Raw genomic sequence first — 14,393 nt, forward strand, 5'->3', positions numbered from 1 at the left:
AACAATTCATCACCAACTAATTCATATAGAATATAATACAAATTTATTGGTTTGCATGTTCTTTTATATTTCGTTGAGACCCTATCCTCTTTACTTTAGATCTGGGAATCCACAGATCTTTTCAAGCTACAGATTATTAACCATTTTTAGGGTGATTACCTCCACAGATGTATCTTATTACCTGTTGACATAATTGTGCTGCAGAGTAATCAAATCTTGAAAGTCTTGAAAGACCTTTCCATCTGCTCGTGTGCTCTGGTGGGTCCCACATGTCTTCTTTCCATCCTACCCCACCTGCCACAACCCCTCCTTGCTAGCACTGCATAGTTCCTCTACTCCTGAGAAGACTCAAAGGACTTTACAAGAAAAATAAGTGTGTAGTTCTGGCAGAGGAGCAAAAGCAAATGTGGAAACTGAGGAATATTGGAGTAAAGCCAGTTTCTATGTTAATTAGTGTGATTTTTACAGTAACTCTTTGGCTGCCTTAAGCATCTGAAATCTATCTGAATAACAGTTCAGAAAGTGGTACTCTTGGAATTCTAATGTCATTATAATGTCATTAGGGAGTTTCTTTTCTAACAATAGCTGTTAACTTGGCTAAAGTTAATAGAATTAAAATGATGTTAACAACAGATTCCATTCGTCTTAACAAAATAAAAATAAATTAACGCACAGTTTAAAACTCTGAAATCATTTTTATTCTGTACTTCATTTTATAAAGCATTTGACATTATAACATAGGTTAGCAATAGTTAATAATGTTTGGAATGTCTCTTTAGAAGGTTATGACTTTAGGGGAAAATATCTTTTTTTTTCTTCCAGTGACTTTCTAAAAAAGGGGGAAAAACTTTGTTTTATGATATAGTTAGAGCTGTAGATATCAAATGTGATACTTCAAGCTGTGTAAGTCTGAATAAATAAAAATTCTAGGGGCATCTGGGTGACTCAGTGGGTTGAGCATACGACTCCTGATTTCAGCTCAGGTCACAATCCCAGGGTCGTAACATCTAGCCCTGCATTGGGCTCTGTGCTGAGCACAGAGCCTGCTTGGGATTCTCCCTGTCTCTCCGTCTGCCCCTCTCCCCCACTCACACACACACTCTCTCTCTAAAATAAAATGTAAAAAAATTCCAAAGACAAAGATCAAGATTTTAAATGTCTTATTAAAACACATTTCCTCACCAGAGGGAAGGCTGTAAACACCATCCGAGCACTGGAATCTCCTGTCAGGGTGACTTGATGAGGTTGATAAGCACCCTCTGTGACAAAATCATTCTTTGAATCTGAGAGGTATCTATCTGGTATCATATAGAGGTTGGGTTTTTTTTGTTTTTTTTTTTGCTTTTAAACCAAGGGAAACTGTATTTTGATGAAGTGGCAAACATTATATCTTACTATTATATAAAAGCCAATTTGTCATGGTTATAATTCATCAACAAATAAAAGATGAGTCATGACAGCAGTGTGTCTTTGTAATGCCTGAGAGCGCCTGGTACCAGGGACTGTACACAGACATTCCGAACTGTCTATCCCCACCTACTGACTGGTAAATCATCATCATCATCATTATCATCATCATCATCATCATCATCATCATCATCGTAGTAGTAGTAATAAATGTATTGAGTGCTTAACAAACGATAGGTACTTTTTAAAGTTTATTTATTTATTTTTAGTACTCTCTACACCCAACGTGGGGCTCGAACCCACAACCCCGAGATCAAGAGTCACACGTTCTTCCAACTGAGCCAGCCAGGCACTTTGGTAGGCACTTTGATATAAACATTACAAGTATTACATGTGTTAACCACCAGTTCTCACAATGACCTTATGAAGTAGGTTTTGTTATTATCCTCAGTTTGTAAATGGGGAGGCTAGGTCAACTTGCACAAAACCACAGAGCTAGAAGGTAGTGGAGCTGGGATATAAAGTCAGACATCTGTCCCTAGAGTCTTTAATCACTGTACTGTTTCTTAAATGTGGGCTGACTGAAGCTGAGGTTTTTAAGCAGCAGGCCATAGCCCATCACTTCAGTGGGTCTTTTAAAACTGAAATTGGATAGAATAGAACTGAAAATATCAGAGTCCGTTGCAGTAAATGTGGAAAGCAATGTTTCATAGAACTACCATCCTGTTTCAGTCATTTATATGAGACATGTGGATTGGGTTACAATGTAAAATGTATTTTTTTTTTCCTTACTGTGGGTTGAAGTAAAAAATCTTTGCAAGCCCACTAACCTCAAGTATGGTTGATGTTATTTTTGTAATTATTTTTGTAATTATCATATCAACAATATTGAATTGACTAGTCTCTTAAATTTTCTTTACAAAATAAATTGTAAAAAAATTGAGAAAGGTCATTTAAATTTAATCTACCATTTAAAAACTTGAGGGCGCCTGGGTGGCTCAGTCAACTGAGCCTCCAGTTCTTGGTTTCGACTCAGGTCATGATCTCATGATTTGTCAGTTCGAGCCCCACATCAGGTTCTGTCTGATAATGCAGAGCCTGCTTGGAATTCCCTGTCTCCCTGTCTTTCTGCCCTTTCCCGACTCATGCTTGCTCTTGCTGTCTGTCCCTCTGTCTCTCAAAATAAATAAACTTAAAAAATAATAACAGTAAAATAAGATAAAAACTGGAAGTGCCTGGGTGGCTGAGTCAGTTAAGCAGCTGACCCTTGATCTCGGCTCAGGTCATGATTTCACAGTTCCTGAGATCGAACTCAGTATCAGATGTGCAGCCTGATTGGGATTCACTGTCTCCCTCTCTCTCTGCCTCTCCCCTTGCTTGTGCATGCATGCTCTCTCTCTCTCTCTCTCTCTCTGTCTCTCTCCCCCCTCAAAAATAAATAACTAAACATTGAAAAAATAAAAATTTGACCAACTAAAAGTAAAAAAGCAAAAAATGATCAAACAAAAATGCTAGAACTAGGCAAAAAAATTAAGACCACAAAAATTAATAATTGAGAGTTGATATGGGGAAGCATTTATCTTTCAAATAAAACAAAAGTTTGAACATCATAGTCCAAACTGTTCCCATCTTTGGTCCTTTTTGTGCTTTTTAATATTTTCAAGCAAGTAAAGTTGGAGTAATGCATTTTTAGGTTTAATTTTTCAGGTAAGGTAATGTAGTCGTGATAACTTCCCTTTTTGGAAAACTGATGATGTTAGGTGACAATTAAGTTTTATAATGTACTTTTTTTGTTTGCTGTGTGGTGGATTTTTTCCATATTTTATTTTTATTTTTTTAAATATTTATTTATTTTTGGGAGAGAGAGAGTGAGAGAGGGACAGAGAACGAGTGGGGAAGGGGCAGAAAGAGAGGGGGGACAGAGGATTGGAAGCAGGCTCCGCTCTGACAGCAGAGAGCCAGATGCAGGTCTTGAACTCTCACAAACCAAGCCCATGAATGGAGCCATGAGATCTTGACCTGAGTCGAAGTCAGGGGCTTAAATGACTGAGCCACCCAGGTTCCCCTGCTTGTTTTAAAAATAATCTATGCTTCTTTTTCAATTTATCACCAGGAGTTATACAAATGGAAAAGATGAATTAGCATTTGTGACTTTGTTTCTTCTTTGTGTGTATGATTAATTAAGACCTTGTTTGAAATGTTTTTGACAGGATATTGAACTTCAAAATTTAAACTTTTGTCATCACTTCTTTGTGGAAATAAATAAGTAAAGGTTGAAGAATGAATGAAAGCTTTCATTATGTAGGCTAAATGTGTTTATTATGTTAATTGTTAAGATTGCTGATTTCCAAGAGCAGGTTATTGATTAATTATAATGACCTACCTCCTCTACCATCTCCGAAACATCTCTTTGTGGTTTGGTTTGCCCTGTAACTTCAGGAATTATGGTTCAATATTTTATGAGTTACAAGAAGATTTCCAGAGGGAATCTGAAAAGTATGCAGGATTTTTCTCTGTGGAAAACACAGAACATCATTTCTGACATTTCTGACATATCTAAGTGACAGGATTTCTCCAAACAGATATAGCACACAGCATAGAGTAATAGCATACAATATACTTTCACATTGCTCTGGACAAGGAATCTCTATGTAACAGGATTCTATGTGACCAGTTGCACAGACTTTTCTCTTGGTACAAATTGTGTAAAATGAGATCCTTTTAAGCATTTACTTTAAAATAAGAGTCTCCAGGGGTGCCTGGCTGGCTTAGAAGGAGCAGTGTGCGACTCTTGATCTCGAGAGCACAAGTTCGAGCCCCACGTTGGGGGTAGAGATTACTTTAAAAAATAAATAAAAACTTAATAAAAAAATTAAAAAATAACAGTCTCCTTTCTTTCAAAGGGCAATAGGAAATTTTAGACCTAGATTATATTTGCCTTTTTTGACAAAAATACCCCATAAGCTAACCTTTTCAGTCCTCTTTCAGGCCTAAGATGACTACTTTGATAAACATTTTTTTCAGTCTTTTCTAAATCCGAGTTGAGTTAGTTATATGTTCATTTGTTTGCTTTTTAAGAGTAAGGATTTATCAGTTCTACCTGTGGATAACTATAAAGTTTCATTCATTCATTCACTTATGTATTCAACAAATATCTATTGAACACCTAATCTACAGGTAGGCACCATAGGTAACTTAATGGAATAAAAAGACATATTCTGCAGTATTTCTGATCTTCAGAAGTTTATCACTCAGCTGGGGAGAGAAGATGTATAGCCAACACCACGTTAAGTTGACATAAATCCTTAACATTTCCTGCCATCCCTAGAGGATGCTGCATCAGTTCAGCCCATCACCAGCTCTTCCTTGGTTTTCTGCAGTAGTCACTCTAACATACCTCCTTGTCCCCAGTCTTGCCTGTTTTTAATCTATTCTTTAAATGATCTTCCTTAAATGCTAATCTAATTACCCCCTTTGCCAAAACCCACTGGTGATTTGCTATTGTCCTCAGGATAAAGTCCAAATTGTCAAACTCCCTGGATCTCTTTTTGCTTCTCTCTTTTATCCCATTTCTAAGTATTCACCTTCTTCAAATATATTTTCCAGCCATTCTGAATTCCTTTCAGGAGCCCTAATTCACCATGCTTCTCTTCCCTCATGTTGTTCTCCCTGCTTGGAATGTCATCTGTAGATATGTGTTCATTAATTCATTTATTCACTCAAGACATCTTTTATTAAGGATGTCTACATGTCCAGTCCTGTGCACCACCCTGGAATTTCCTGCTGGAGTCAGGAGATAGATGTGGAAGCAGGACATTATACTGCAGTACGCAAGTCCCAGAATCGATGCAGGCACAGGAACCGTGGGGGTCATGGATGAACTCAAGTCCAGGGAATCAGTGAAGGCTCTGGAGGGAGGAAGGGAATGAAGAACAGTCTGGATCGAGGAAGTAGCACACATGAAGGCCACAGCTAAGAGACTGTTATTCTGGGGAATGCCAATCAGCATGGCCTGAGTAGATGGTGTGCAAACATCAGAGAATGAACAGATGAACGGGATGGGGGGAGGCACGGCCCAGTCACCAAGGGCCTTGCCTGATGTGTTAGCGGGTTGGGGTTTCTTTTCTTGTGAGATATGGGGTCACCACTGAAGAATTTTCTTTCTTTTTTTTTTAACTTTTTTTTTTTTTAATGTTTATTTATTCTTGAGAGAGAGACAGAGTGTGAGTGGGGGAAGGGGAGAGAGAGAGGGAGACACAGAATCGAAGCAGGCTCCAAGCTCCAAGCTGTCAGCACAGAGCCAGACACAGGGTTTGAACTCACCGAATGAGAGATCGTGACCTGAGCCGAAGTCGGTTGCTTAACTGACTGAGCCACCCAGGCGCCCCAAGAATTTTCTGAAAGTGGAAGGGCGCCGTCACATTTGTTTTTTAATGTTTATTTATTTTTGAGAGACAGACAGACAGACAGAGCATGAGCAGGGGAGGGGCAGACAGAGAGGGAGACAGAGTCTGAAGCAGGCTCCTGGCTCGGAGCTGTCTGCACAGAGCCTGATGGGGGGCTCAAACTCACGAGCCATGAGGTAATGACCTGAGCTGAAGTCAGATGTCAACCTACTGAGCCACCCAGGTGCCCCTCCACTCAGAGCCTGCCTAAGATTCTCTTTTTCTCTCCCTCTGCCCCTCTCCCCGACTTGTCCACCCCCCCAAATAAAAAAAAAAAAAGAAATATTTTCAAATACTTAAGCTTTCATAGATCTCAGGATAGGTTAAACATTTTCAAATATTAAAACACATTAAAATGCTTTTTTACAGAATATGTTCAATAGGATGGATCTCTATAGGCAAAGAAAAGTGTCATGAAATAATTATCTGGATAAATCAGGAAGAAATCATTTTAATTTGAATTTATACTGTCATACATTTTCTGTGTTCATGGAGTTATGGCTCAACCCAAATATCCCTGTATATAAGTATTTTTAAAATCTTGCTTTTTTATTTTTTTATTTTTACATTATTTTTTATTTTTATTTTGAAACAGAGAGAGAGAAAGAGTACAAGTGGGAGAGAGGGGGGAGGGGCAGGAGAGGGAGAGAGAGAGAGAGAGAGAGAGAGAGAAAGGGAATCCCAAGCAGGCTCCACATTTAGTGCGGAGCCCAACGTGGGGCTTGAACTCTGGAACCGTGAGATCATGATCTGAGCAGAAATCAAGTCGGTTGCTTAATCAACTGAGCCATCCAGGCGCCCAAATCTTGCTTTTTATTTTATCAAATATTCAAACATTTAGAAATTTGAGTTACCTCTGGCCTTATTTCTGACTTATCACTATTTACAAATATAAAGCATCTGGCAAATAATAGATACTGAAAAATGGTAAATTTACCAGGCAATTTTCTTATAAACAATTATTACTATTTGATTTCCAGCAGATGACTGTATCCAACTAGAAAAAACAGTAAACACTTTGCTACCTCCAAATGTATTGTAGAGATTTGTTGTTGTTGCTGTTGCTGTTGTTGTTAAGTGTTGAGTAAGAGGAGAATTTTCATCAGATTTCTTCAATTCCATGAGTGCCCTCTCGCTTTTTCTCTGGTTTTCTGAAAGTGTGAAGATGGAGAGAAAGAATGAATGTATGTATGTATAAAGATTTTTTCTACTTCTGTTCAGTTGAACAATTGTTATTAAAGGAACTTGTAGAGGAGGATATTACGATCTCATGCTTACGCATATATATCATTTTCTGAATTTCTTAGGTAAGTGGCATACAGCCTCACCCACAGAGGATTGGAATTACTGAAATTATGACTATAATAATCCATATAGTTATGTAACATTTTTCACTTCTCTTTTCATGTGAAAAGTGGTTTAAATATTATTCATTTGAAAATCTTCAGTTTCTAGTTACATTACAAATAAAGTGTTGTACTGGCAAGTCATACCAGATCATTCTTTTTTTTTAAGCTTATTTATTTAGTTAGTTAGTTAGTTATCTCTACACTCAACATGGGACTTGAACTCACGACCCTGAGATCAAGAGTTGCCTGTTCCTTTGACTGAGCCAGCCAGGCATCTCAAAAATATTGTATTAAAAAAAAAATGTTTATTTATTTTTGAGAGACAGCACAAGTGGGGAAGGGGCAGAGAGGAGGGGCAGAGAGAGAGGGGGACAGAGGATCCAAAGCAGCCTCTGTGCTGACAGCAGACAGCCTGACATGGGGCTCAAACTCACAAACCATGAGATCATAACCTGAGCTGACATCAGATGCTTAACCTACTGAGCCACCCAGACACCCCCAAAATAATGTATTTTTAATGAGCCCAGTATGAATTTGCACATACCATGCCCCAAACATCGTTTTGGGGACCCTCTCAGTACCAATTCTTAAGGAATCCCTGTCCCCATCCCACCCCAACAAGACACTACAATGGCATAATCTAGTGCCTTATTACTCAAAGTGTGGTCCATGGACCATCAGCATTAGCATCAGCATTTCCTGGGAGTTTGTTACAAATGCAGAATTTCAGGCCTTTCCCCAAACCTACTGAATCATATTCTGCATTTCAATAGGATCCCCAGGCAATTCATACATACAGTAAAATTGAGAAACATTGATCTAGTGGAGGTTCAGCTTTTTCTTTCCTCCATTGAACCAGGATAACTTCAACTATTTTATACACAGATCAGGGTTCCTCAACCTCTGCGCTACGGATTTTTTTTTTTTTTTTTTTTTACACGTATGGTTGACACACAATGTTACATTAGTTTCAGGTGTTTCACAACACAGTGATTCCACAACTCTACACATTAGGCTCTGCTCACCACAAGTGTAGCTACCATCTGTCCTTACACACATGCACTATTGAGATTTGGGGCTGAATACTTCTTTGTTGTGGAGGCCCATCCTATGCATACAGGATATTTAGCAGCACCTCTAGCAGCAGCCTACTAGATGCTAGTAACACCCTGTCCCCAGCCACTTGTAATTACCAACAATGTCTTTGTATTAGTCATTACTGCACTTGTTTTTATTATTACCTTCACCTTCTGATCTATCTAGGCTTATAATGTGCTGTGCCTGATTCTGACATTGGCTGACAATGTTGTTTTGTGAGGCAACGTTTAATTGCTAAACAAAATTGCCCCCTGTAGAGAATCACTGAAATAGATTCACTAATTTTGCTAGCTTCTTCTTGTCTTCTAAAGTAAAAGCATGTGACAGAACATTTTTTATTGTTGTTATAATCTGCTTTCACATTATTAGATGAGAAAAAGGTTTTGAAACTTAATTTTTAAAGGATATATATTTTTTTAAATTTTTTTAACATTTATTTATTTTTGAGACAGAGAGAGACAGAGCATGAACGGGGGAGGGTCAGAGAGAGGGAGACACAGAATCTGAAACAGGCTCCAGGCTCTGAGCTGTCAGCACAGAGCCCGACACAGGGCTCGAACCCACGGACCGCGAGATCATGACCTGAGCCGAAGTCGGCCGCTTAACCGACTGAGCCATCCAGGCGCCCCTTGAAACTTAATTTTTGACAAGATATTATCAGAATTTGATATTACTATTCTTGTTTGATTTTCAAGTTTTCTGCTAATGGTGATAATACCTGAACTTCTTATGATCAGACAAATGAATCAGACCTATTAAGTGTAGAATTAAAGGAAGTCAAATGGGCCTTCCTTGAAGTGGCAACTAGTGGCCTCTCTCCTTTTATTCAGAGTTCTGGACTTATGCAATTTTATATCTGGTAACATCTTCTCATAAACATTCATTTCCAGGACTTCGTTTTATTTTAAAAGCTAAAAAGATTAATTTGTGAATTCAACAAATATTTATTAAGCACAATTTAGAAGTTGGCACAAAGCCCCTTCCTTTAAGGAATGTATGGGTGATGGAAAATTGAGATCCTAATTCTGCCACACTCCCCCGAACTGTCCCTCTTGCAGCCAATCTCAGAAAACAAGAACTCCACCCTTCCAGTCACTGAGGCCAGAATCCATGGAGTCGTCCTTGGATCCTCTCTTTCTAACAGATCCCAGTCCAATCCTGTAGGAAGTCCTTTGATTCTACTTTCAAAATATATTTGGAATTTGAGTACTTCCATGACTACCACTCTGGGCCAAGCCACATTCAATCTCTGGATTAATGCAGTCTCCTAACTGGTCTCCCTAGTTCTACCCTTGCTTCCAGGCTATTTTTATCACAGCATCTAGAGTGATACTGTTAAGATTTGAAGTCAGGTCAAGTTGTCATGTCTCTGTTCAATCACTTGGGTGGTTTCCAGTCTCACTGAGAAAACAAGCCAATGCATTTACAGTGGCCTACAGGAAGGCCCTACACCATCTGCCTCCCTACCTGGCCCCTTTATTGCTATGACTTCATCTCCCTCTTGCTCAATCAGCTCTGATCACAACTCTGGCCTCCTCGATAAAGATTTAACAAGGGGTGCCTGAGCGGCTCAATCGGTTAAGCATCCGACTTTGGCTCAAGTCATGATCTCATGGTCCATGGGTTTGAACCCCATGTCCTGCTCAGAGCCTGGAGTCTGCTTCAGATTCTGTGTCTCCTGCCCTCTCTGCCCCTTCCCAACTCACACTCTGTCTCTCTGTCTCTCTCTCAAAAATAAATGAACAGAAAGAAATAAAAGATTTTACAGAAAAAGCTCTGAGGAGAAAAAGTCATGAATTTTAGCTGACTTCTATAGCATAAGTACTCCTACCATGGCCAACGTCAGACTACCAATATGATGTCACAACACGTGGAGAGATGCACAGTAGCACATCATTACATAGTATTTCCATCATGCCAACACCACTGATGTAAGTAACTTCAAGAGCATAGCTAATAGTAAAGTGCAGTAACATAATCAGGAAGTGATGACTTTTGAGGATTTGTTATCTTTGTAATATAATTTATTTAACAGTAAATTTATAGAATTTAATTTTTTTTTAATTTTTTAATGCTTTATTTATTTTTGAGACAGAGAGAGATAGAGCATGAGCAGGGGAGGGGCAGAGAGAGGGAGACACAGAATCCGAAACAGGCTCCAGGCTCTGAGCTGTCAGCACAGAGCCCGACGCGGGGCTTGAACTCACAGACCAGGAGATCATGACCTGAGCCGAAGTCGGATGCTCAACCGACTGAGCCACCCAGGTGCCCCTAGAATTTAATTTTTTATACAGCAATGCTTGACAACCAGCTTGCAAAATTCCTGAAAACTTAACAATTGGCTCCCAGGTCTGACTCTAGCTTACCACTATAAATAACCCACCAAACATGCTGCTGCCTCAGGCACTTCATTTTTCTATCTGCCCAGAAAGCTCTTTCCTAAATAGTTGCAAGGATTTCCCCTTTCATCTCCTTCATGTCTTTTTTTGAGTGTTATCTTTTAGGTGACACTTTCCCTAGCCACCTTGTCTAGGGACTTCCAACTCCTCATTTCAATACCTTGATTCATTTTTAACCTTAGCACTTATCTCCATACAACACATGATTTCTCTGACTTATTTGTTATTTACTTCCAGTGTCCTCTGTTAGACTCAAAACTCATTGAAGGTAGGGATTTTTATAGGATTTGTTTCCTCTCAAATCCTCAGCCTTTAGAACAGCGACCACTAAATACTCAATATAATATTTGTTGAATGAATGGATTAGTGTCACCTCATTTCCTTTTTTTAACTTTTCTTTTTTTAGTTACATTAAATTAAATTGTATTTTATTTTATTTTAAGAGAAAGACAGTGCAAGTGAACAAGGAGCAGACAGAGAGAGAGAGAGAGAGAAATGATGCTCACCCAAAGCGGGGCTCATGCTCACCTAATGTGGGACTCAAGCTCACAAACTGTAAGATCATGACCTGAACCAAAGTCAGATGTTTAACCAATTGAGCCACCCAGGAGCCCCTAAATTTTATTTTAGAGAGAGCACAATCAGGAGAGGGGCAGAGGGAGAGGGAGAGAGAATCTCAAGCAGGCTCCATGCTCGGCATGGAACCCAACAATCTGTCTCCATCCCACAACCCTGGGATCATGACCTGAGCTGAAATCAAGAGTCAGACAGATGCTCGATAGACTGAGCCACCGAGGCACCCCTTAACTTACTTTTCTTATGCCCATTGCCTAATAGATAACGATACATTTGCATGTGAAAGAAATGGCATATCTTTCCAAGCTACAGGTACTAATTCCACCTTCCCTAGTGTTTTGTTTTATGTCTGACATATTTTTATTTTTGGCTTAGAAATACAGCTCTGTGGTTTCCTCTATTGTGCTTGAGAATGATCCTAGTTAAATGATATTTCATTTCTCATTTCTCCATGAGTAAGAGAGTCTGAGACCCATTGTTGAATGTCACCTAACAGAACTGTATAAATTTCTGACAGTCAAACTATAACTCTGAGACTTAGCAGCCTTGTCAGATTTTTTTTTTTTTTGCTATGTTCTCAAAAAGGCAACAACTCACTTTCAGACAGTTGCTGATTCTGCTCCTGATTGATTTGAGGTTTCACAGACTGCATATAGATTATTTGCTGAGCTCTTGGACACAGAAGAGAATTTAGCTCTGCAAACAATTTATTCATAATTCTCCATAAACATTGTAGACATTGTAAATTGAGGTAGATAGGAATGGGGTGGTAACCTGGACTATGCCTTCCCAGGTTAATTTTTTCTTGAAAAGGGTATCCCTTCTCTCCCACCTCCATCTCTGAGCATCATACACAATTATGCTGCTGTCCAAGTTACATGAGTAACGTTTTTAAATCTATGGTTGTGATGTGATGTACTATTTTATGAAGCATTTTTAAGAGTAAATAGAAAAACAATTATTGCCGTCTAAGATATTCACAGAGAAATATTTTTTCCAGTGTTTCCTTTCAGGTCTTACAAATCTTAGTCATGCCCTAGAGATTCATTGGAATAAAAAGCCCATGGAATTGTCAATTTGTGCTCAATACATGAATACAACCAGTGAGTCACACTTGTGGTATATTCTGTCCAATGCCCATTTTTTGCTTCCAGTGTCCTCTGGTAGGAAGAAATGCATGTTGGAAGATCACTGCTGTTATCTCTGAGTGCAAAGTGGTATCAGTTTTCTCAAAAAGAGTGAAATGACCAATTCTATTTTAAGATAATATAGTTTTTCCCTATCCTTTAACTTTTTTTTTTGCTGTAGTATATGGACATTTAATCTTATTATTTATGCATTCCTTGAAGAGCTCACAGGGGAGATTGTCTTCAGAATCAAAAGTTTAAATTACAATTCAAAGATTGTTTATTTGACTCTGGTGTGATCATAATAGCAAATATTTATGGCTTTGACAGGGAATAAACAGGTAGTATTCACATACTGTGGTGGGTATGTAAATTGACACAACCTTTTCAGGGGATAACTTGGCAGTATCTATCACAATAACAAATATACATACCTTTCATATAGCTGTTCCACTTTTAGGATGTTAACCTAGAGATGTATTCACATTTGTGCCCAAAGATTAATGTACAGGGGGCACCTGGGTGGTTCAGTCGGTTAAGCATCCGACTTCAGCTCAGGTCATGATCTCACCGTTTGTGAGTTTGAGCCCTGCGCCGGGGTCTGTGCTGACAGCTCAGAGCCTGGAGCCTGTTTCAGATTCTGTGTCTCCCTCTTCCTCTCCCCTACTCATGCTCTGTCTCCCTCTCTCTCTCAAAAATAGATAAACATTAAAAATAAAAAAAAAAGATTAATGTACAGGGATATTCATTGCAGCATTATTTCTAAGAGGAAAAACTAGAAACAGCCATTGGACTCAGTAGGGGAATGGTTAAATCATTTATGGTACTAAGAAGATGGGGAAGGCTATGGCACTGTTAACAAGGATGAGGTGGATTTATATATTCTGATCTTTTAAGTAAAAAGCAAGTCACTGAACAATATGTATGGTATGATGTCATATATATATTGAACAAAACACAAAGCAAATATATTTGTAAATGCATAGAAAATACCTCAAAAAACACACTACACACTTAACGATGATTATTTGTGGGCAGGAAAAAGAACTGGGGGGATACACAAAGGGAACTTTTACTTTTTGCTACAGATACTTCTTTATAGTTTGAGTTGTTAGCCATGCTCACATATTTTTAAATTAAAAATAGTTTTTAAAAATAGAAATAAGTAGTGTTAAAAAGGAATTTATGAGTTTCCGTTTCTCTTACTTCCGATGAATGTTGTTTTGTAAGACAATGTGAACTAGTACAAAGAACACAAACATAGGTTCTAATATTGACTCAACCACTATGGGGTGGTGTGTACCTGTGTGTATGTATATGCATGTGTGTTTGAAGAGAGGGAAATAAGTGTGAAATTGCAAAATAATAACTATCTGACAGGATTGCTATGAGAGTTAAGTGAAATATTGTACAAAAAAGTCTCAGCCTGCTAGACAGCTGGCAGGCACTCAATACAGTTTACTTACATTTCCTTATTCATAGCCCACTCCAAGGTTTGAAATCTGTTTGATTCCAGTAAATGAAGGTAATGAAAGCAGTATCAAATGTGTCAGACCTTTGTTCTGAATCTGATCTTGAAAATACAGTCATCAAATATCTGCTCCTGTCACTTCTTTTTACACTTGTTAATAACAAGTTGATATTAAATACTCCATTTTGGTTAACTCCAGGCAAAAATGATGGGCTAAATATTTACATCTGATTCACAGAGAGGACCTCCTAGGGAGGTATGATTTAAAGATGGGATATAAACAGACAAAGGGAGGGGCGCCTGGGTAGTTCGGTCAGTTAAGCGTGGGACTTCAGCTCAGGTCATGATCTCACAGTCCGTGAGTTCGAGCCCCGCGTCGGGCTCTGTGCTGACAGCTCAGAGCCTGGAGCCTGTTTCAGATTCTGTGTCTCACTCTCTCACTGCCCCTCCCCTGTTCATGCTCTGTCTCTCTCTGTCTCGGAAATAAATAAACGTTAAAAAAAAAAAAAATTAAAAAAAAA

The sequence above is a fragment of the Neofelis nebulosa genome, chromosome 9 (genome assembly GCF_028018385.1).
Source record: "Neofelis nebulosa isolate mNeoNeb1 chromosome 9, mNeoNeb1.pri, whole genome shotgun sequence".
Taxonomy (NCBI): Eukaryota; Metazoa; Chordata; class Mammalia; order Carnivora; family Felidae; genus Neofelis; species Neofelis nebulosa.